This window comes from Polistes dominula, unplaced genomic scaffold (genome assembly GCF_049000335.1).
Source record: "Polistes dominula isolate Pdom_NZ unplaced genomic scaffold, Pdom_raw_medaka contig_18, whole genome shotgun sequence".
NCBI classification, from domain to species: domain Eukaryota; kingdom Metazoa; phylum Arthropoda; class Insecta; order Hymenoptera; family Vespidae; genus Polistes; species Polistes dominula.
In genome coordinates, this window is record NW_028301164.1 from 3,538,212 (window position 1) to 3,564,611 (window position 26,400).

General features: G+C 30.0%; 1 protein-coding gene across 4 annotated transcripts in view; it reads left to right on the forward strand.

Annotated features, from left to right (window-relative positions):
• The window catches only part of LOC107072357 (opioid-binding protein/cell adhesion molecule homolog), a 230,393-nt gene that overhangs the window by 56,663 nt on the left and 147,330 nt on the right, over positions 1-26,400 (forward strand). The gene's annotated exons all lie outside the window — the stretch shown is intronic.

The following is a 26,400-nucleotide window of genomic DNA, read 5'->3' on the forward strand; positions in this document are numbered from 1 at the left end:
TCCATATAAGCGTAAAACTTTCAAAGGACTGCTACTACAGTTCTAGCAAAAGGATAAGCTTGGAAAAAAAGAAGAAAAAAAAAGAAAAAAACGAGAAAGAGAGATAGTGAGCATATCGAGAAGGTGGGGCATGTTTGCCCGAGGCAAACGTCGCCACTTTCTCGTTTGGTAGTAACGATTTCCTTGTTTTATGGAGCCATCATCCGTTTAAAAGGATTACTACGAGTTCAAAAGTTATTCTTTATGTCTTTTCTTCTAATCTATCCCTTATTTTTCTTTTTTTTTTTTTAACATTTTTTATTCCAAGTATTTTTATTTCAATACGATATTTATCGGATTGAATAATACGCGTTTCCATGGATTTTTCATTAACATTGGACAATAATAAATTTTGTATAAAATAATTAACCTTAGAACTACAAACTTATATTTTTAACCCCCAAACTACAAACTGTGGTATATATTTACCCCAAGGGTTTTTTTTTTAGTCCTAAAAACTGTTCTGATAGCAATAATCAGACTTTTAAGTATATAATTTTTTTTTTCATGCCAAAGAGAATGGTGAAGTGAAGAGAATGGCAAATTCAATTTTACTAAAGTTTAATCGGTAAAAAATCGATATGTGTTCGCTCGATATTGTCACTTTGTCGATATTGTCTACTGGAGTAGATATCTAACCCAGTTAGTAGTTCTAGGATTAATGATAAATCGTGCGTATAAATTTTGTTTGTTTTCTATAATTCTACTTCTTTTCCTTTGTGCAGATTATTTTAAATAAATTTTATCGTCTGTTGCAGGTATTAAGATGGATAATCATTCAATAACGACAGTCGTGAGTCACTTTTTAATTATACTTTGTAGTAAAAAATTCAAACGCGTAATCCATGTTTGAATCTACAAAATAATTCCACAAGAAAGATTTTTATCTTTCGTCGAAATTTTGTTTAAAAAAATAATAATAATAATAATAATAACGTCATCTCGTTAAAAATATGTTTTAAAATTATTCCAACGAAAGTTATAGTTAATGTTATCTATATAAAGATGAACGAAAAGAAGGGTTTTTCCATCTGTTTCCGTATTCTTAGATTTATTTAACGTTTTTACCAAAGTTTCTTGCGTCTGGGAAGAAGATAAAGTCTCGGGAGAATTTAGAAGGAAATACGCACATAGAATGAGAGAAAATGAGAGTGAGTGAGTGAGTAAGAGAGAGAGAGAGAGAGAGAGAGAGAGAGAGAGAATATGTTAAAGGTAAAACGAATTCAAGGAATCCGATCCACGTTGCACTTGTTGTAATAGTAGTGGTAGTAATAGTTGTGGTAGTATTTGTAAGCGAGTCGTCCTGAGTAACGGCACCTCAGCGGACGACCCTAAATGCCAACGTGAAATTTTCATCCTGGATAACTTTCCTCCTACCTTTCACCCTTTTTCACCCCCTTTTTTCTCTTTCCACTTGCATATCGTCGTCTCACTGAATTTTCAAAAGCATAAATCGCGAAAGGATAGCAAATTTTCGTCTTTCCAAAGTCCAGCTCGTATATAAGTAACATGAACGTAACATGTTTAGTTTTATGTGTTAAATATACATTTACATAATGTATAATATAATAGTATATAGTTCAATAAGGATTTTCCTATGAAAATTGTCGAAGGGTCGAATGTTCTCGATGCAAATAATATGTCGATACGATTCCACGATTGTTTATATTCCAAGATTGATTCATTTATTGCATCCCTTTTTCAAACATCCGTCGTATTACCGTGAGCTGTAAATTCCTTTCATTATTTTTGTTTGTTCCATTATAAACACACAGATACTGCAATGGTAGTTCTTTGAATCTTCCTTAAGACAATAGATTGCTTAATTATTTCTATTAATGTAAGAAAATTAATGAATAAAATCATACACGTGAGTTGACATTTAGAATATGCATAATGGAACAAAGTGAAATTATTTTCGGAAGAGTACTATGGTTCAAACGTAATGCAGTACTCGAAGTCTCTAGCAAAGAGAGTAAGAGAGAGGGAAAAAGATCTGCTCCTGTGCATTGCAAATTGGATAGAGTTCCCTTTCCACAGGTAGCCTTTCCTTGGACTATCCAATTTATCCTCCCTTCTATGTTAAGGGCCGTGAAACGGATGAACAAGATAAGTGAAAATTTTACGGGTACTAGCTGCGAGATATAAAACAAAACAAAAAATTCATCTTCTCTTTTTGCGATAATTACTATTCGTGAAAGAACGACAACGATAACGCGTTCACGTCATGAAAATCTTTCTTTCATTTTTTTTTCCTTTTTATTATCTTTTTTCTTTTTTTATTACTCCTTTGTCTTTCTGCTTGGTTGCCGATCAACTAAACCCCACCAGCTTTCACCCATCTTTCTCTCACTCTCTCTCTCTCTCTCTCTCTCTCTTTCTCTCTTCCTTCTTTGTTTTAAAAGAAAAAAAAAAAACAGGATAGAATTTTCGTTTGAAGTTGATACATCAGTTTCTTTTGCGACACATTTCGTATTAATTAATCATTCATCAAATAAGCGATTTTCGACGAGAGCCAAAGTCCTTTAACGAGACGTCTTTTCTTCTTGTTCATTAGAAAGAAAAAAGTGATTGACATTTTGTAAAATTTTAAAATAAACGTTTAACGTACGAAGTGATAAGAAATTCGATTAAATTTAATCTTTTACAAATAAATATTTCTTTTTTTTTTTTTTTTATATATATTTTTGTTCGATTTGTACAACTCCTGTCGGTGTTCTTTTTTTTTTTTTTTTTGCATTTATCGAAACGTTTAAACATTTTTCTTGATAATCGAAAAGAGACTTCGTTTGTAGATCGTGTAATAAAAAAAAAAAAAAAATATCAATTATCAAAAATCATTACGATCAATACATTTGATCGTAATGATTTAATGATATTTTAAAATCGATCACATTCAACATATTACATATGAATAGGAACATATGCATGATTAAAAATAATTATCAAGGATTGATTTCAACATGATGGATTGTGAATAATTAATAGAATATATGTAGTTCATGACATTACGAAGATATTAAATTGATCAAAAGTTATTCGCGTTAGCGAGAACACCATACACCAGACACACGTTTATTATACTAAATTAAAATATTAGTATATATCAAATTATATCAAAAATAAGCATTTGCAAGGATTTAATAAAGTTCGATTATTAATTGGCATGAATATAACTCTAGTAAAAGCAAATCAATGTTAACTTCAACAAATAATAATAAGAATATTGTCGACTAATTAATTATGTTATTTCTAATTTTTCTATTTGTTAAAAAAAAAAAAAAAAAAAAAGCGATAGTATCTAAAAGAAGTTGAAACAAAATTATACAAAAAAGAAAAATGATAGAAATTTACATTTTATCAAAGGTAAAGTTACGTTTGTATTTTAACGCAAAAGTGTTAGAACTTTGTTTCGTATTTTGTATTCATCCTATTTTTGATGGTCCTACTATGTTGTAATTTATCAAATAAATGCAAGTATTGTAAAATACGATATTAAATATTATCAAAATGATACGATCCTGAATCCTATCTAACGTGAAAAATACGAAATAAGAAAAAATGAACTTTTTTCCACCAAAGCTAATATACAAATGCACGTAACATTAATCACGATTATGGTCCCTTGTCTTTTCACAAAAACAAAAAAACAAACAAAGTATTACCAACATTTCCACTTTTCCAACTGTATTATCGTCGACTCGACGCCGGTTCGTCGTTCGAGTTAAACGAAAGAGTAATTAAAACCGAAACCTGCTGGTGAACCCTTAACGATGACAAATATGACGGATGCAAGGCATCCAGTTTGCACATCCAAAATCACTATACCCCCAAATGATAGAAAGAAAGACAAAAAAAATATAATTTTAAGATCAAAGAGAATCTAAAGAAAACAAAATTTGAAAAATGTAGAATGGGGGGGGGGGACATTTTTTATATTTATATTCGTATATTATTATTTTATGTATTTCATTGTATTTGTGGAGCATCATAGTATACATATATTTTGTAATGTACCATTGTTTATAAATAACGTTAATATTTTCATATTTACTTCTATATTGATTTAATTCATTTGATTGATTGATTGATTGATTTACATATTAATTTATTTCTAAACAGAAAAATATTAGGAAATGTATTGGAATAAATATGTATTAGTAAAAATATAATACAAGTTTATGTATGAACTTAACATGCAACTACCGTATCTTTCTTTTTCTCTCTCTCTCTCTTTTTTTATGTGGACAGATTTCTTTTTCTCTAATGCAAACTCTTCCATGCTGAGAGCAAATAAATGAAACAGGGTCACGTTGCAATAACGCCTCCGTAAGGGCTCACAGATCCAACGCTATTTCGCATCGCCTCTCGGCTACTTTAATACGAGAATTTTTATTAAAAGGGATAGTATTTTAAAGGAAAAAAATTTACGTGTCTCTTTTTATCCAAATTCATCTTCATTTTTCTATATCTGACATTTAACATATATTAGATTGAATTAGGTCATACGTGTATCCGTCCTACGTATAACTATACATAATAATATTTTGTACGTTTCATGTTTCTCAACTTTATTCGATTACGATTCATACAATTTTTATGAACTATTTGGATTTTTTATCAAATCATATATAGCACAAATAGAATACTATTTAAAATCTATCTTTATTACCTACATATTGCTACATACATTTCTACATATCTACCTAATTTAAATTATTACAGTTTTTATTAAAACATTTGAGTCTTCTTTCACCTATAAATGCTGTAAAAAATATGATTACATTCAATCTCTAACTATTCAATCGCTATATACAATATATTAACGAAAAGAGAAATTACGTGTCTCTTTTTATCCAAATGCATCTGCATTTTTTCATATCTGACATTTAACAAGTATTAGATTAAATTAAGAGAGTCATACGTTTATCCGTCCTACGTATAACTATACATATATATACATTTTGTACTTTTCATGTTTCTCAACTTTATTCTATTACGATTCATACAATTTTTATGAACTATTTGGATTTTTTATCAAATCATATATAGCACAAATAGAATACTATTTAAAATCTACCTTTATTACCTACATATTGCTACATACATTGCTACATATCTACCTAATTTAAATTATTACAGTTTTTATTAAAACATTTGAGTCTTCTTTCACCTATAAATGCTGTCAAAAATATGATTACATTTAATCTCTAGCTAATCCATCGCTATGTAGAATATTTCTAGCTATTCAATTGGTATGTACAATATATGAACGAAAATACACATTTCAAGCTTTTAAGATCGTATAATAATAAAGTTTGGATAGTAACAATCGAAGAAGAAGAACGTCGAGAATACGAGAAATGGTAAGAAAATATCCCTTATTATCAGAAACTCTAGAAATGTATGAGACCATTAATTCGAGCTAATAAAAGGGACAAGAAAAATGCAGTAGATACGACTGCCTTGTCAGAGCCAGACTCTGAATGCTTTGGAAACAAACGAACTATCTTCTATCGAAAATCGGACTGGTCGAATTCGAATGATCACTATGACTATTTCCAAAGTATCTTTCATTTAGAATCAGGGATTCATTATGTCTTCTCTCTCTCTCTCTCTCTCTCTCTCTCTCTCATTCTCTTTAGTAGATATCACGATTATAAGATGGCTGATTGTTCTCAACGTTCTTCCATTCCTTAAACTAACCTAACTTTATCGAATTTACTTCTCCCCAAAACTTTAGGATTATTCTACGCTTCCTCGATTACGATGTCATTAATATCCTCATAAACGTTGTTTTAAATGACACTTTGTGAATTTTGGATTATATTATTACTACAAGTAGTTGTTATACAATTTTTTGATAAAACCTAAGGGACTACTTTTGAAGTTTTCTTTTTAATTTTCGTATCTCTACTGTTTTTTTTTTTGCAATCATTATTTCGTAAATTTTAGCGATAAAAGTTAAGCTACTTTTAAGAAGATGGGTAATTACAGTGATAACGTTGTTGTAACTTTCAATTTGCTTTGTTAAAACTTTGCATTTATTTATTTTTCTTTTTCTTCTGTTTTTAATTAGAGCTGTTGTATTTTTTTTTTGGTGTTAAATCCATCTCTTACTTTATTTCTATTTTTAATTCCTTCCTGTATCGATTGATTTTTTTTTTTGCCTCAACGAGCGAGATCTCCATCTATTTTCAATAGACGTAACGATTTCAATTTTAATAGTGTTTTTTTTTTTTTTTTAAATAAATATAAGAGAGAGAGAGAGAGAGAGAGAGAGAGAGGTAGTTTTCTTGTCTTTTGTATGCTACGCGTCCAACATGAAAGCTATTCTCTCCTGTGTTAGAAATATCCGTTAAAAATACACGACATGCCGATGTTTTATGAAGACATTTTAAACGAGAAATACGAGAATACCTTTCTGCTTGAGTCAAATCGTTGACCGTTTTAATATAATGTTGCAAACTCAAAAAGCTTGCTTTAAACGTTTCAAAAGGGTTTCATTTTTGAACATATCCAAACAATGGTATTCGTACAATTTAAAATAAAAGAAAAATATAGATAATATTTAAAGTAGAAAAAATAAACTATCTTGCTAATTTATAATTATTAATTTATGATTTATAATTAATATAATACAATTAATAATTTGAAAATTACAAAAAAAAAAAAATAAAGAAAAACAATTATTCTAATCGACGATAGGAAAATCTACGTAAAATATTTTCTTTTCATTCAAGGAAGTAATAACAAATATGTTGCATATTAAAATTTCAATTTCAATCTATAATAAATCAAGTCATCCTACGAAACGTTAATAATACGTTTTTGCTAGCTCTCTCTCTCTCTCTCTCTCTTTTTCTCTCTCGCTCTCTCTTCGTAGCAATGATAATTCTAATGACGATGGATTTACGAACAATACCATTATCGCATTGCCATCAAGAGAAACAATCTAGCTAAGCATAAATGGATGTACCAAGTGATAAGTAGATTAATCGCACGGGTTATTAATATAATGTATTATTGAATCACGGAGGATTCCAAATGGATTATTTTACGTATATGCTTATAATGTTTTACAGTTCAACAATACGGTTTTCCATATGTTAATTCCTATCATTGTTTTTTTTTTTTTTTTACGTTATTTCTAAAATTATGTACAATCATAAAAATATTTGAATAATACGATAAATTATGATTTCTAAATTAATATTATAAATATATAAGATAGTAATTATCTATCTTAATAATTAAAAAAATTTTTTTTTTAATAATATATTTCAATATACTATTTTTTGTAATATATTTGTATATATTAATAATTAATAATTATTTTATATATTTTTTTGTTCCTATAACAATAAAAATTCTGTCAAACAATAATTAATTTCTATAAAAAGACAATGATATGAAATTCCTTTTTAATGCGTTACCATTTGATTAGAAACAATGAAACAAAAAAAAAAGTGAATAGGAGGAATTTTCCTATATGGAAAGAAATTAATTATATTTATTAGATTAAATCGTTTTCAACCTTTCTCGTAAAGTTTTTCTTTTTTCTCCATCTCTCTGATTTTTATTTCTTTTTCATATGTAAGAGTTTTACGTACGGTCATCGCATATGGTCATTCAACTTTGAGAAACTTTTCAATTACGTTGAGAGTTGTCATAGGAAAAATAGAGAAAAAGTTGTGGTGGTATATAGGTTCGACTCGAATACTGAAACTGTGCAAAATCAGAGAAAAAGCCTGTAATAAGGAAGAGAGAAAAAGAAAATCTATATCTGAGAGAACAGAAACAACATACTTTTTTTAACAAAAATAAAAACTAACGGAGACGGATCGATAGAGACGAAAGAATAAAGAAAAAAAAAAAAAAAATAAGAAAAAAATAAGGCTACGGAATGGAAAGTAAGATAACTGTCAAGTAATAGCAAACCTTTATCCTAACAATACCTACCTTATTTTTCTTTATTGCGAAGAAAAATCTTTATTTTAAATATGTTCAATTATGGTTTACTTTGATACGAACAATTTGAAAAGTTACATTTTAAATGTTTGATATAATATAAATATTTAACATTAAAATTATTCGATTTATATAAATGTTTTTGTAATGAACACATATGTGTATTAAAAATAAAAATATTTGTTGTTTCCAATCCAAAAAAAATCCTTGTCTCAAAAGTACACACATATTACTCCCGTTGAAAATTTCTCAGCCTGACACGAGAAACCAACCGTGTAGAAAGAGTACATTTAATACTTTATATATATATTTAACTCCATAAATAAGAAGCATAATTTGTTCGTTTATTTTTCATACATCTTACAGAAAGTTAAAATATTACCATAGAGTAGTTTTACACAAACTGTAATATATTACAACGCGCGCGAGCACTTTTTAAAGTTTTAATCTTACGGTAGTAGCTCTGTACGTGTAAGTAAACTTTAATATTTTAGGTTTATTTTTTTAATTTCTTTTTTCTTTTTTTTCCCCTCCTATAAATTTTCCTGTTTATCTTTTTTAGAATAAGACCACTGAAAATACATATCGTAACAGTTAGAAATGTTATTAGAAAATTTTATAAAGACCGGTGTGTTAAAAAAAGAAATCACAATTTTATTATTATTATTATTATTATTATTATTATTATTATTATTATTATTATTATTATTATTATTATTCTGTAGCAACGAATATTATTATATCTTTTTTTTTTTCTCTAGAAAATGTTTATCTCGCGGTTAATAGTAATTAACCGTATAACGAATATATTTATATTTGCATTGATAATTAAAACGTGTATTTACATACTTTGATAGCATTACAAATTTATAAATAACTTCAATAATTAATAATGTAAATATCATTTAAATAATCAAATCAATCTTAATTGTGAATAAATATTGCATAAATATAATAAACAATCTATCCAAATGCAGCGAGAAAATTAAAGAAAGAAAGAAAGATGAAATATTGAAAGCAAGTAAAGTCTTTGAATAAATTTGAAAAAGATAGTGTTAAAGACATCAGTGATTTTGATTCAAAAAAGTGTGGAGAAAAGAAGGGAAAAACTTTGAAACTATTTTATATCGTACGTGGATAAACGAAAGACTGAAAGAAGAAGAAAAAATAAAAAAAAAGAAAATAAAATAAAACGAAAGAAAGAAAGGGAAAAAGACAAAAATGTCACGGGAAGGGAAAAATTTGACATAGCAGAAAACTCAGGACAGTATTCAAATATTTCTTCTTTCTTTTTCGTTTGTATTTTGTACATGTATCTATCTATCTATCTATCCTTTCTCTTTCTCTCTCTCTCTCTCTCTCTCTGTCTATCTCTCTCTTTTTCGTTCATCGTTCAGCGTCCTCAAAGACGAGTATTATGAGTAGCAAGGTCTTTTCATGGACACCCGGTAGAAGATATCTCATAGAAATGCTAGAGCCTTCTATGTGTTGAGATGAAAGTTAGAGAAAGGAAAAACTGGGGGGTGACGGGGGAGATGAAGGAAGAAGGGATGTTGCTTGTGACTGGTGGAAAGGGTGAGAGACTGGAGAATGGCAAAAGGTTGCAGCAATGAGACGACGAAGCTTGCTGATTCTCTTGTTCCACGAAAGGAAAGATAGAAAGAGAGAAAGAGAGATTGAGAGAGAGAGAGAGAGAGAGAGAGAGAGAGGAAAGAAAACCAACTGGCCTCTGCAAACGTTGAAAATATAACCCAGGGAAAACTCGAATGTTTCGGCCTGTCTTTTCTGTTGTGTGGTATCTTTCTTGGGGAGTTGTTAATGGTAAGGTGGTACTACTAGAATCAAAATCTTCCCCCATCCGCAACTTCCTCATCGTTATTGGAAATTTACTTTCTCTCTCTCTCTCTCTCTCTCTCTCTTTCTTTCTTTCTTTCTTTTTCTATCTTTCGTATTTCCTTTCCCTTTCCCTTTCCTTTCCTTCCTTTCTTCTTTCCTTTCTTCCTTCAAAGTTAAACGAATTGCCTTCGATATTGTGCAAGTAATATAGTTTGTTTTTCCTTCTCTTATCTTTTTTTATCATTTTCGTTCGCAAACGAAAACGTCTCTAGTAACTTTAAGGCTTTCTTTCTTTTTTTATTTTTTATTTTTTTTTTTAACTTTGTTCCACGTAAGAATATGCAATTATTTTGTTGCACGTTTATTTAGATCTTCGTAGATATAAAAATTAGTTGTTAAAATATCAATATTATTTTTAAATACGTTTAATGAAAAAAAAATATGACGAATGATTGAGAAAAGAAAAACATAAGAAGAAATAATTGGTAATATTTGTAAAAAAAAAAAACAAAACAAATTACTAGACGACGATGAAAATTATTCTATTTGCGTCAATGAACTTTTGAGTTCCTAATGCCAATTAATAATAATAATAATAATAATGATAAATATTCACCAATAACAAATGAATGATTGTATTCTCTCTTCTTATCGAATATCTATATTCGTTGATAATATTCGGTGCTCGTTATAAAATTATCTGGAGTAACGATTGATAAACTTTTATTTATCAAGAATTGGAAATAAGGTTATTGCCCTCTCTCTCTTTCTCTCTCTCTTTCTTTCTTTCTCTCTCTCTCTCTCTCTCTCTCTCTCTCTCTTTACTATCGTCTTATCGATTTTATTCAATAGATTTGGAATTGTAGAACCCCTACAGCATTTCTTTACATTTTGCTAATAAGTTTGAAAAAATATTGGAAAAAATTCGCGAAAAGTTTTTTTTATTTTAAACTGTATAAAAATATTCTGTAGAACATTCTTTTTTTTTTCTTACTTTCTTTTATTTATTCTCTTCTCTTTTCTTCATAACCTGAGGCCAATGACATCATAAAAGTCTGCAATAATTGATCGGGAATCGATGTCACGAGTTGCCATTCATTCAGTCTACGATTCTTTTTTAATACACTTCAGATAATATCGAGACACTATTATAATAACGTTACAAACAAAATATCTAATTAAATTAACTTTTAGCGTTTTCTTTCCTTGTTACATTAATCGAAATTATTTGAAATATAATATAATAATATTTTGTGTTTTATTGTTCTAACCAATTTCTGCTTTTTTTTTCTTCTTCTTCTTTCCTTTCTATTTCCTTCTTTTTCCCCATATTTTCGATGAATTTTGCTATGAGTGAAATTCGACTAATACAAAAATAAAAAAAAAATAAAAAACATAAAATGCCAAAAAGAAACAAATATATACAAGAGTGTCCCATATAACTGTATTAACGATTTTTCAAGTACTTGTTTTAATCTAGCAAAAAAAAAAATAGTTTTAAAAAAAGTTGATTTGTTTTTAATTGACTATAAATTGCAATAAAAATGTTTCAAAAAAAAATTTTTTTCAATGCTTTTTAAGGCTTCGTATGTTTGTTTGTTTGTTTTTTTTTCTTATTGCAATGCATAGTAAATCAAAAATAGATCAACTTTCGTTTAAAGTATTTTTTTGTTAGGTTATATAAATCGTGAATACAGTTATATGAGACACCCTATATATGTGTATGTGTAAAAGAAAAACACTCACGTAGAGAACGAGAAGTAGAACGACATGATTGGCCATACTTTTTTACTATAAACGACGCTATACATTTCAGCGTTGCACTCTGCAGATTGCGCAGGGAACGAGAATAAAATATGTCTTGCCCTTGGTAAAGGAAAAGGGAGAAGAAGAAGAAGAAGAAGAAGAAGAAGAAGAAGAAGAAAAAATAAAATAAAGAAATACTCTCGGTGGCTAAGAAATCTTTTGTTTTTTTTTTTTGGTCTGTCATCCCTTCCCTTTGCTATCACTCTCCTTTCCTCTTGTTGCCATCAAATTCTATCCCCCTTTATACTTATTCCTTCACCCCCACCCTCATTTTTCCCCTCTTTTTTCTTTCTCACTTTCTCCAAAACATTTTTATTATTTTTCTTCTTAATTCCAAGTACTTTCTCTTTAACTTTTTGCAAAAAAAAAAAAAAAAGAAAAAAAAGAAAATAAAAATTATATATAAAAAAAAAGTACAAGAAAACACGACACGCAAGTTTCGTTGTTAAAAAAGAGACAACAATTATCCCACTACCACGGTGTTGGTGGTTCGGTACTTTATTTTTCCAACCGTGAGAAATTCTTATCATTTTTCTTTTTATTTTTCACCTCTTTTTTCTTCGAGATATAACACTGTAAGTAAGAAGAAAGTGAGATACGAATATAGAAGATGGCTTCTTCGTATAGATTAGTAGATATTAATCGTTGAGGTTAGAAACGGCTTCTTTAATCCATCACCCTTTTCGCGCAATTAGTGTCTCAACCCCTTTTTCTCCCTATTCTACCCGCAAATAACGTTATCTCACTCTCTCTCTCTCTCTCTCTCTCTCTCTCTTTCTTTCTCTCTTTCTCTTAGATTTGCTCTCACTCAGCTACAACACACCCTTAAGAGCTTAATTTCTCCTCTTGATTTCAAAATAAACGATAGTCGAGTGGCATCGTTAATTAATTTTTCTTCCTCGTCGATTCTGCTCTCGTTAAGAAGACTATCAGAATAAAAAAGAAAGAGAGAAAGAGAAAAAGAGAGAGAGAGAGAGAGAGATAGAGAGGGAGAGTGAGAGAGAAAAATAAAGGGGGTGGTAAAGATCAAAAAGGTAAAGGAAAGAAGTAGCATGATTGATGTGGCCTCTTTGAGAAATGGATATTGATGCTTAAAGTATTTAAGACTGAAATGACTTAATCTCTTATAAATTACCAAAATGATCCACTTAATATTACCATCACTAGCATTTAATTATCTTTTTTTTTAATTCCCTTCATTATTTTTCATCAATTAAATTAAAACGATAGTTCGTGTATTAAGATCTTTGAGTAAATACTTTTTTTTTCCTTTCTTTCTTTCTTACTTATCGTCATAGTCATCGATGTATGCAAGGGATTAAAGAAAATTTTCTCAAAGATCATTCCGAAAGATTTCATGACGAGCGCGTACAACATATTATGTTTTTTCCCTTTTCCTCCTTCCCTCCACCAGCCCCGTTTTCCTTTAGCCTCCTTCTTTCTCGTTTCTCATTTTTTTCAACCTCTAACAGTTTATTTTACACGCTCGAACGAACGAACGAACGAACGAACGAACGAACGAACGAACGAACGAACGAACGAACGAACGAACGAACGAACGAACGAACGAACGAACGAACGAACGAACGAACGAGCGAACAAGTTCGCTCGCTTCGTGCTTATCTCGATGGGAAAAGCATGTAAAACATTTTTCTTCTTCTCGTACGACAGCACTTTCTCACTCATTTTATCGTTTGAGCTCTGTGTAGTGGGTAGTTTTATCGAAAGTTTACAGTAGCTTGCTTTTCATAGAGACAGGATGTCGTCGTCGTAGTTGGTCGTCGTATATGCGAACGAAACGAGCACCCACCAACTGTTTCGAGGTATCGCGATTAGGTGAAAATCGATAGTGAGCTTAAATCGAAGCCGGAGATGATTAACGATCATTTCAAACCCCCTGTCATCATCCAACAACTTGATGGCAAACGAATACGCCGAATTCTGACGTTTTCTATCCCTTCCTATCGAGTTCTTTTTTTTTCTTTTTCTCTTTTATTCATTTTTATTATTCTTTTTTAATACTCTCATCCTTTTTGACGATAAAATAGAACTTTTAATTCGGTCCGTTTATTTATACCAAGCTGTTAAAGTGTCCCCGCTGTTTTATCGTCGCACGGGACAACAACGCAATATTATTCCAAGCGTGTATCCATCCACCCCCACACCCACCCACAGCTTCGTAAAACAGAGAACGACGACGACGACGACGACGACGACGAATACTCTCATTTCAACGTGTAATACACTTTCTTCTTCCACCCGTAGGAAACAAACGTCTAACTCGAATAGACCACGTTATCTACGATCTTGTTGTACCTAGAAGTGATTCGCACTTCGTTACTTTCTAACTACCATTTGAAACTATGTAAACGCAATATATATATATATATATATATATATATATATATATATATATATATACATAAGTTTACTTTATGTTTTTCGATTTTAAATTTTACGTTTATTTGTTTGTTTATTTGATTTAATTATTTTTAATAAGTAGATCTTTTTTTGAAATATAATATACTTTGTTAATCCTTTGGTTACATTTGACGTGTATCAGTACGTCATACATTTGTTTGAGCAAAGACTCACATGATGTTCTTATACGTCATTGAAACTGAGACAAGATTTAATTACTTCATTATCTGATTTATTTCAAAGTAATGCGCGTTATTTTTATATTATTATAATTAATTAAATATTTATTACATATGTTATAATATTTTAAAGTAATTTTCAAATAAATGTGTATACTCATGGGATTAATTAATTTGGAAATTAGATAATTGGTTTTTATTGTTTGTTTCTTATTATAGTGTTAAATACGTTTTAGACAATGAAAACAAAAATCATTAAAAAGATTGTTCGAACTTCATTGAATTTTTTATATTGTTGTACATTAATCAATGAAATTATGAGGGACCATATTCGAATAAACAAAGAGAAACGATTTCTCGACAAAAATCGGTCAAATCTGTCAGCGAGATGCATAAAAAATGTTCCAATACGGATCTAACTTGATTTATGTCCGACGTAACTTCGACGAGATCGATCGTTTGACCTTAAAAAAAAAAAAAAAAGAAAAAAAGGGACAGAAAAAAATTCTAAAAGGTTAATCGACCGTTCAATTATTCGACTTTAACGAGCGTTAGCCATTATTAATCCACATTCTTCGATTTATCATGGGGAAAGTTTCATTGATTTTTAACTCGCTTAATTGATACGTGTTGCAATTTGATTTAAATAATTTGTTGTTTTTTTTTTTTTTATATTAATTATTATCTTTTTCGAAAAAAAAAAAAAAACTAAATGGTTGGACGAAACGTTCAACAGAATCAAAACAAATATGTTCTAATTTTTTTATCTGTCCAATTTTCCTACGATATACAAAGCTTTTTTTTATATATATTTTATGTTGTGAACACGATAAACAATTAATTGATATATAAAAGAACTATCGTTTAACGATGAAAATAGAAATGAATAAATTTATTCTGTAATGAACTATCAGTTTAAAAAAAACATTTCTTATCAATACGTAATTGTCCAATACTTATAAAAAAGTATAACCGTGTATCCCTTTTTAACATGCAACCTTGTTCTATTAAAATGGACGGCTAAACAAAATTGAATAAAAATAAAAAATTAAAAGATCTTGAATAAATGAGTTCTCATGAAAGACATACGTATTTATATGCAAATAAAAAAAGAAAATTAGAATTTTCATTGTTTAACCGTTCCTCTTTCATTTACCGTGCAATTAAAACGTAAGTTGTTTTATTCTTGTTCTTTTTGAAAATTTCTAATTTGCAAGGAAACGTCCGATGAATGTGCGATCGTCCTAAAGCAAAAAAAAAAGAAAAGAAAAAAGAAATAACGAAAGAAAAGAAAAGTAGACGGAAGAATCGCGAGAAGGGAAGAGAAGGAAAGTAGTTTGGTGCAGAGGTAGAAGAGAGTTGAGGGTGGAGGGCTGGATAGGGTGGGAATTTTATTTTCTACTACGGACAGGGGGGGGGGGTTGGATTTTCTTTTCTCTAGCTTCTTCAATTTCTTTTTTCTTTTTTATTTTAAGTCTTTTTCGTTTCTCCTTTCCCCCCCCCCTTTTCTTTTCCTTCTTTCTTTCTTTCTTTTCCATGGCTGGCAAGATAAAAAGGTGGCGTTAGCACCGACTACGACGACGACTACGACGACGACGACTACGACGACTACGACGACTACGACGATTACGACTACGACGACGAGCAAGTCTTTGGAAACAATAGACGGCCGAGAACAAACCGAGGTTTCACAATCAAACGAAATTCCCGGTTTTCGCAGACCCCTGTTCCCATCCCTCCCCCATCCCTCCGTTCCCGTTTTCCTTTCTAAGGGTGAACCAAGCTCTCGGACTTTTCTTTTCACTCGCAAAAACTTGCTGCCGAGAATCGCGACTTTTCGCCTCGGGTTTTGTTGCTAGGAAGTAACGACCCTATGACGTTGTCGTCATTGTCATTGGTTTGGGTTTGGGTTTGGGTTTGTCGTCGTAGTGTTTGGGACAACTCTGACAATGACGAGACGACGACGACGACGACGACAACGAAGACAGGTAAATGCACATCATACTTCATTCCATTTGCTTTTCGATCCGACCAGTTATTTTCCCTTTTTTTTGACGGTATTCCCTTTTTACGCGTAATTTAAGGGAAGATTTACGTGTGTACCCCTAACACGAGCGAGCTCCAAAAAGAAAGAAAAAAAGGGAATGATCTCTGTTCCGATTACATACATACATGAAAGAAGATAGATACATAACCAGTTTTTTCAAACCAACTCGGCTTTTTATCCTTTTATCCAAACGATATCTTTCTTTTTCTTCCATGCTGGGGGGGAAAAAAGAGAGAGAGAGATGGAGAAAATAATTAGAAGGAATTTCAACATTGAATAAAGTAAACTGCTTCGTTGATTAATCTTTTGAAATGTGCTTAAGAATTACCTTTTACATTAAATGTTATTTCCGTATTGACTTTAAATTATTTTCAGATTAATTTAATTTCTTCTGTTGTTTTTCTTTTCTTTTCTTCAAGTAAATTGTTTATTCGTTTAAATGAAAATTTTGGAATTAAATGATAATGATTAATGCCTAGAATATAAGAAAAATAAAATAAAAATAAATAATATTTATTAATGTTAAATAAAATTAGAAATAAAAGATGCACACACAAAGAAATTTACATCAGACTTGGTTATCGATCGAAATAAAAAATAAGATTAGGATACAATATCTAATCCTACGAGAGATTTTTCTTTCTTTTCTATTTAATCCTCATTCATTCCCTTGATTTTTTTTCTCTCTCTCTCTCTCTCTCTCTCTCTCTCTTTTTTTTCTCTCACATACTTTCCTTTTAGCAATAAAACCGAGACCTACAAGTAGACGATACAACTTTCCAATTGCGTCTCCCTCTCACTTTGAAATCTTTTTTTTTTTTTCAAACTTTCTTTTCAACCTCCACCCCCCCCCCCCGCCTTCTTTCCATCTTTCTCACGCTTCTTCCTTCTCTTGAAAATGGAACTCTCTTTATCTTTTTTCCTCTCTCATGAAAGTGCTTCTCACTCGTGGAAATAAGCACGAAGGGATTCCGATAGGAACCTTAGCAGTCCTCGAACGTGACATTCCAGTCGCGTTGTACTGGCACATTGCCACGTTGCTTTATCCGATGGCTTACGAATAGAACCAACTACTGTCCCTGGTCCACGCCCTTATTTCCAACCCTTCTTCCTTCTCTCTATCTCTCTCTCTCTCTCTCTCTTACTACTATCAAACAATCCCTGATTTCCTTCCTTCTTTCTTTTCTTTCTCACTTTTTTTTTCTTTTTTTTTTCTCCCTTTTTATAAGTTTACAACCTTCGTGTAGGTTCTTTGCACTAACCTTTCCGTTTACAAGCTATCTCTCTCTTTCTCACACCTAAACACACACACACACACACACAAATTCTTTCCAATTCTGTCTGTTTAGTTCTATCTCTTTCTTACTTTTTTTTCTCTCTCATCGTTTCTTCTTCTCTCTCATTTTCTATCTCAATTTCTTTCTTTCTTCTCTTCTCACCCTTTTTTCTTTTTCTTTTTCTAGTTGCAAAGCTTACTCGGACGTGTTCACCCAGTTAGACTTTAAATGCTTGCGATATCGACGCAACCATAAATTCGTTTGGTAAATCGTGAAACCCGCGACTTCCTTTCGACGTGTTCTTTCTCTCTCTCTCTCTCTCTCTCTCTCTTTTTTTCATTCAGTCATTCTAGTCGTTTATATCAGCAGCAATAAATATTTTCACTTATCTCGTCAGAGTACTACAACGTTTGCTTGCAAACCGTGTCGTTGACTTTTATATTTCTTTTTTTTTTTTTTTTATCTCTTGTCTTTCTATTCAACTATTATTTTACGAAATCTCGTCTACTAATTCACATTAAATCAATTAATTAAAATTAAAAAATTTTCTTTCTACCTAAATAATAATAATAATAATAATAATAATAATAATAATAATAATAATAATAATAATAATAATAATAATAATAATAATAATAATAATAATAATATAATAATAAATAATAATAATAATAAGGAAAGAAAAATAATTTTGTTTCTATTATAAAGTACACCCTTACTTTTTACGCCACTTAATTAAATCAATAACTTTATTTTATTTATTATTATAATTAAATTAAATAAAAGTATAATTAAAATAATTAAATATAAATAAAGTTATTATATTAATAATTAATTATAATTAATATTTATATATTAATATATTATATAAATTATAATAATATAATAATTTATCAATATAATATAAGAGTTATATAAAAAATTAACTTTTTTTTTTTAATTATATTAATAACTTTCATTTTTAACACATGGAAAAAGTTATTTCACGTTTAAACGATCTTTTGGGTGCCATCTTGTATAAAAGTATAATGTATTTTTAAAAATGTGAACAATATTTTTTTCTCATTTCAATACATAAAGGGTTGACATTTAAGATATCTCTCTCTCTCTCTCTCTCTCTATATATATATATATATATATATATATATATATATATATATATATATATATATATGTATATAAATTTACTTAAAGACAATCTTGGGGATGTTGTTTACATCGTTATTCGGTTCAAGCTTCACTCTTTGTTTCACCTCGCTTGACACTGTTTATTTCTCGTGCAAAGGGATGAGAAGAAGGAAGGGAGAAAAGTATACGAGAAGGGTTGATAGGGACGAGACAAAGCTTACAAGTACGTATCAATGAACGGATAACAGAAAATGTGATTGTAGGTCAAGTGCATCATGCTACTCGATCCTATATTTGGTCTTACAATTTATTATCCAATATTTTCCTAACATATATTATTCATTTGTTATTTTAACTATCGAACGGTTTTTTTCTCTGAAAAAAAAAAAAAAACAAAATAGAAATATTCACTACATTTATTTCAATATTTTTATAACAAATAAAAAATGTTTATCAATTTAAACCATTTATTTATATTTTTCTTTTACAATTTCATTTATTCATACGAAATCATTTTAAATAACGTCCTTATTAAAAACAAGTATCCATCGAGTAAAATCATTTTGTCTAGAGATTGAAATAGAAAAAAAAAAAGAAAAAAAAAAAATGTTCAAACGTTTTCGTAGAAATTTCATCAAAACGTTCGGAAAATATAAACACCATGGTACATTCAAAGTTATAAATATGTATTTTATTATTCCGTTAGATGAAAGGACAAGAAAGGAAAAGAAAAGGAAAAAAGAGAGCACGATAGAAAGAATCTGAAATCTTATGAAAGGCACGTATTATGCTAACGATAAAACGAAAAAGAGAAAAGAACAGACAGAAGAAAGACAGACAGACAGACAGACAGATAGACTGACAGAAGTCCGATTTAAGAAGGGAAAAAAAAACATTGAGAGAGCAGCCTAAATCGTGAGATTAAACTTGGCAGGAAGAGAATTTTCAATTAGGAGATACCAAGCTAGAACATCAGCGTTGTTGAAGGTTTTTTTCCCCCCTTCTTTTCTTTTTTCTTTTTTTTTCTTCTTCTTCTTCTTCTTCTTCTTCTTCTTCTTCTTCATTCTATTATTTTTTTTCTGTCTCATTTTTTTCTTTTTTTTTCTTTTTTGTTAACTAAACCAGCACTACGACAGGATGGTGGTGGTGGTGGTACTAGGGAACGACGACCTTTTAGGTTAGGGGAAAAGTAAACGTGTCATTGAACGCGAAAAGAATTGGAACTATAAAACGGAAACTTGGCACACCGAATAACCCCTCTCTCTCCCTCATTTTATTCTATCCTCATTCGTAATATCGAAGTGCTTTACGCGATGGGATTGAATTTCTTCAGAATGAATTGCGATATTTAAAACTAAAGCAAAAATGTATTCTCTTCTACATTATCTCGTAATAAAAAAAAAGAATAAAAATGAAAAGAAAAAGTAACGATAGAGAACAAACCCTTCCCTACCCAACCCACCCCCATAACAATTCTCGTAATTTAATATTATGAATTTTCTGATCGTGTAAAAAGAACAAAATTACATTGGAACGTTGTACGGTACACTTCGAATAAATAAAATTAAATGTTTATATAGTGTAAATTTAAATGTACGTTTATGACATGTTAAAGATTATAATTTAGTCATTAGCATTAATAGATAAACATGAACCATCGTCAAAGATTTTCTGGAAGCATTATCTTTTCTTATGTACACATTTTGAAATAATCCTGTCATGTCATATTATAAGTCTGTTAAATAATTCATAAGAAATGAATATGCTAAACCTGTTAAATACCACCCTTTACTAAAGTCAGTATATCTCGTTCATCTGTTTCTACATAGGGACATTTAAACCTTATAAGTACACATTATTATAGACATTATTTTGTGAAATAAAATCACATACATACATACATACATACACGCACGCAATCATAGATAAATGATGACGGAATTAAAATTTCGAAAAATTATAAATACGTATAAAAAATAAATCAATCATTTATTATTAATAGATGCAACAAATATGTAAATAAAATATTATTATAAAATCGACGTTAATATTAAAACAATAAAACATAAATAAAACTCACGTTCCATTCTAATAAATATAACAAATAAAAAGTAAACCTAAAATATGTAGCACCAATTTCATGCAAACCCAACAAACAAACACACACACACACACAATGGCCAGATTATTACACAGTATCAAGGAACCCCAGAGTCTTCCCTATTTACTAATAATGTATTCTCAAGTCAGGACTCGAAGGTACGTTCATTTCTACAACTCTCCTATCGTAATTTATGATAACGTGGAACGTAGGAGGGTAGATTAAGTGGAATGGGGGGAAGGGGAGAATCAGATGGGAAGAAAGGGGATGGAAGAGGTGGTAGCAGGGAAGAAATCAAGGAACACCCTCGAAGGTGCGATCTAACGGCACCTTTGGTAGTTTAAAAGGCCTACAACTAGAACCACCACTGCCACCACACTGCCACCACACTACCACTACCACTATTACCGAACATCGCATTTCCCTTTGGTTGGCCATTCGTTCTTCGTCAGGATAGAGTGGTAGGAAGCGGTCTATCACGAGTAATGGCCATTTCCAACTATATTATGCATGCCGTTTCCTCGCTTAGGAACCGGACCTTCACCCCCTCTCTCTTTCTACTCTCCTCTCTCCCCTTTGTTATATTTCTTTCTCTTTCATTCTTCCCATGCATCGTTTCCTTCTTCATACACACACTCACATACATACACATTCTTTTTTTCATCTCTTTCTAGCACTTTACGCTCGCCAGAACGCGAAAAGCTCACCTCGAACAGGTGCATCCTGCCTAAGCGAATCCGGAACGAAAGATTATTATTGTTATTATTACTATTATTTTTACTATTATTGTTGTTACTAGGGGGAATGCAATCGGGTGAGATGTTATGTACCGTGTGTCCCATTTAGAGCCAGAACGTTATTTTTTATTTTATTTTATTTTCCTTTCTTTTCTCTTCTAAATACACACATATGTATGTAGTGTAGCTAGAACTTGCTTCTATCTGGTAATCCCAAAATAGAGTCCCTGTATAGCCAATAGTCCACTGTAATTTTCCACACGATCCAACACCGATTTCGTACTAATACGTACTTTTACATATGTTTATATATATATATATATATACTTTAGAATGAATTATTATATACATGTAAGCTAAAAAGAATAATTACAAAATATGTTCACCTGTGAATTTAAGACGTTCGTATTTAATTGTAATTTATTAATGGTTTATAATAAATCATGTCGGATATATCGTAGGGATTATTTCTTAAATACCTTTGTTTGTATGTGTTTAATTAACAGTAATATTCGGTTAACCAATAATTAACGCCAGGATATTTGTGTTATTTTAAATCTATATAAATAGGACTAGGGTTTTACTTGATACCTAAATAAACTATATACTGGTAACAAGGGTATATTAATTTAATAGATATACATATGTCCATACTATATTATGACAATGGATTAAAGTAAAACAATTGAGCAAATTAATTTAACGATTAACTGTATAATTGTGTGTGGATATCAAATAAATTATTAAAAAAAATGAATTTTTCTACTATAATTATTTACGAATGCATATGTTTGTATTTCAATCATTTTTAATACGAAATAATTATAATTATTTATAAAAATCAAAAAAGAAAAATATTATCTCTTTTGCACTCGAGGGTTCCGCTACGGAGTCAATAAAACAAAAATAAAAACTGAAACAAATTCAATTCAGTTTACAACATATCAACTATGATTTTTCTTTCAATTATATATATATAATACTATTATTTACTATATATATATATATATATAATACTATTATTTACTATATATATATATATATAATACTATTATTTACAACACCAATGAATATGATTTTTTTTTCTATTAAAATTGCTTTGTAAATTGTTGATAATATATCAAATGAAAAATATAACATCGAGTGCAAAGGGTTATATATTATTATACAATATATATATAATAGGGGGACCAAAAAGTAATGAAAATTTTTCTTTGCTAGCGAAAAAAACATTCATTTATTAATGGAATTTTAAATGCTAATTAAGAAAAAATTTGTTCATCATTTTTTAAGACTTTTTGCCTTACGTAAAGGAAATTGTTCAATTCTCTTTTTAAAAAGTATTTTAATTTTTTATAGACATAAACTAAATGCAAGTCTACTTATCGAAGAAATTTTGATTATTTTTCGGTACCTCTAATATATATAATTATTATTATTTCGCTGATTTTTTGCACTAATTTACGAACAAATTCTGAATACATCGTCCATTATTATATTCCTTTGAATTTTCTCTTATACGTACATATATGTAATATATGTATAGATATGCGCGAGAAACGGATCAATATCATGCGAAACGTGAATTGAAAATGATTTGACTAAAATCGAGCAATATTTGCTCAAATAATATATAATCGTGGTCGTGTATATATTTCGGTGAAATTCTGTCGGAAGATTTCATTCGCGCAATTTCATCGAGAATCGTAGCGTACATATCGACGAATCGAACGCCTAATCGCCCACTACTCCAAACCAAAACCGAATTGAAATCCGCACGAATTCCAATGTGTATATACGTATGTAAGTGTGTTTATATGTATGCGACAGGTCCGTGTGATTTAATAAACGATCGGGTGCGACATCATGGTTGTTACCAGCTATAGAGGAAACTCTAGGGAATATCGTTTGGACGTGTATCTAACGGTAAATACGTATCGCTTACGATTAGTGTTTTCAAAGGGACTAGACTAGTCGACAACACAGGACTTACGGATCTGAAAAAGCTTCGTGAGAAAGAAAGTTACATCCGATAAAAGAGAGTTTAGTTAACTAACCCAATACGAGTTCATTCAATCCCTTTTTTCGGCTTTTCGATGTGAGACAAATGTTTCACATTAAAAGTTACGAACCACTTGTTCCTTTTGGTTATTTATTTTTTTCTTTTTTTCTTTTTTTTTTTTAAGTACAACGTATTTCCATTACAACCGACACACATGTAACTTATTACAAGAATAAAATCAAATGAAATTCGCGTAACGATCGTTAAATTTATTTCATCAAATAAAATACTTGTCGGAATAAGAAATTCGTGAGATTAATCATACTAATTGATCGGAAATTCATATAAGTAGTATATACAGAAATTTTGAACATATTTCAAATTCTTCGTTACAAATAAGAATATCCTTTTTTGTTCATACAAGACCATCGATAAAACGTTGTTAGTTTTGTTACATTCTTATCATAGCGTTATTGGCATTCAGCCAAACGATCTACCCAGCGAGTTTCCCTTATGCATAAAAATCTTCTTACAAAACTATGACCTTATCCTCTCTTATATTTTCTTAACAAAGAAAAGCGGCTAATAGTTTTACCTTCGTATATTTAGTTCCAAGAAAATGCAATAAGAAGATAAGAAAAAACAAAATGAAGAAAAAAATTGAAAATAAAAAGGAAAAAAAATTAAACATATACTGCATAGCATTCGAAGAAAAGTTCACGTTTAGTATATACTATTTTATAACTCTTAAAAAAGAATTACTCATGCGCTCGTCAATAATATATTTAAATAATTAAAATCAGTAACTCGTGCCGATAAGAATCTTTCATCCTCAGCATGATTGAACACTAGAGGGAGTTTAAATTTTTTGACTCACTCGTTACCAATCGTTATATAACATATATGTGAAATTTTAGAATTAAAATAACACATATACGAAACATGAACAGTTGGCATTAGAAGTTCTGCGGTGGCTCCAAAACACTCCTACTTCGTAGCAAGTATTGCAGGCTGATAATCGTAGAGTTCCTCGATTTTCTATTGAAGAAGATCATTCGGAGATCCATCGAAGATCAATCGAAGAATTCATCCAACATCTTTGAAAGGAAGAGAATCCATGGTTATATCTGTAAAATAAAATAGAACAAAACGATAAGTTATCTAGAATATTATCCAAAATCATATAAAATAAAATCGAATAAAATGTAAATAAGAATGAATACTTACAATGCATTCCAATGGGACGAAGCTCAATGGCATCACGGTGATGCACACCTCGCGTGAATCTAAAAACGCGGTATTAACGAAAATAAGAAACTATAGATGAGTTTCTTATCGCGAAACCGAAATTTTATTATACGACGAACAACACTGACTCTAATTCACGTTTGATTTTAACTTATTACTCGCCCGATCACTGATTCTACAACTAATTCAAAGACTGCATTGCACGCAGTTTGATGATACCACTATAAACACTGCACATATTGCTTCGCGCACGATTGCAATCTGAAACAGAAATAAAAAACAATACTATTAATATCATTACTATTACAGAAAAGCATTAAAATTTTTGAGGTATTATTCAATACAAAAATATACTCACTTTAAATCACTATCGACGAATGCACGATGGGTCTCCTACCCTTAGGATGACGATGAGCACATGTTTAAACCGAATAAAAGAAACTTGCGAGTTTCTTAACAGAGCAAACGAAACTTTAGCATGTGACGATCAACATTGACTTGAATTCGCGTTTGATTTTAATTTATTACTTGTCCAATCACTGATTCTACAACTAATTCAAAGACTGCATTGCACGCAGTAAATTAAAATAAACAATTTTAAATATTCACTGATGCACTAACTTTAATAAGCGAACAGTCTTTACTACTGTTTTTAGATAAAAATACAACTTTATTCCAACAAACTCTAATACAATAACTGCATTGGTCGCAGTTAATTTAATGTATTTAATTCTCAAAAATAGTTCGTGAAACGCGACGGAATTAAAAATTAACGAACGAACGTGCTTCTAATCCGTGATTTTAATTATACTTAAATGATAAAACACTTCCGTACATTGCTTCGCGCACGATTGCAATCTGAAACAGAAATAAAAAACAATACCATTAATATCATTACTATTACAGAAAAGCATTAAAATTTTTGAGGAATTATTTAATACAAAAATATACTCACTTTAAATGCTTATCGACGAATGCACGATGGGTCTCCTACCCTTAGGGTGACGATGAGCACACGTTTAAACCGAATAAAAGAAACTTGCGAGTTTCTTAACCGAGCAAACGAAACTTTAACATGCGACGAACAACACTGAATCTACACGTATGATTGCAATGATTTTCTGAAACAGAAAAAGAAAAAGGAAAAAGAACAATTAATATCATCGTCGTAATAAAAACTCATTGAAATTATCATAGAAATGTATCATAGGAAAATATACTAACTTTTAATCTTCATGGATGATTGCAGGATGGGTATCCTACCCTTAGGATGACGATGTATAAAATAAAATTAAATAAAAAGTCTGAAAAGCTGAAACATACTAAAGACTATATTACAATATTTCCTGTAAATCATTTCTAAAGGCAGTGCACACATTAAAACCATTGAATATTTTATCAAAAATATTCAATGGTAAATAGAAAGAAATAATTTAATAATCTATGAGAGTTGACATAATTTAAAGTTAAAGTTACTAAATATTTGTGAAATTGGTCAAAGTATGCAACTATTTGCTTGCAATATTATATACCAAGCATGTAATGTTAGTATAAATATTAATTAAAAATCTTTAAAGTTGTCTAAATAAAACAGTAATTGTATCAGCA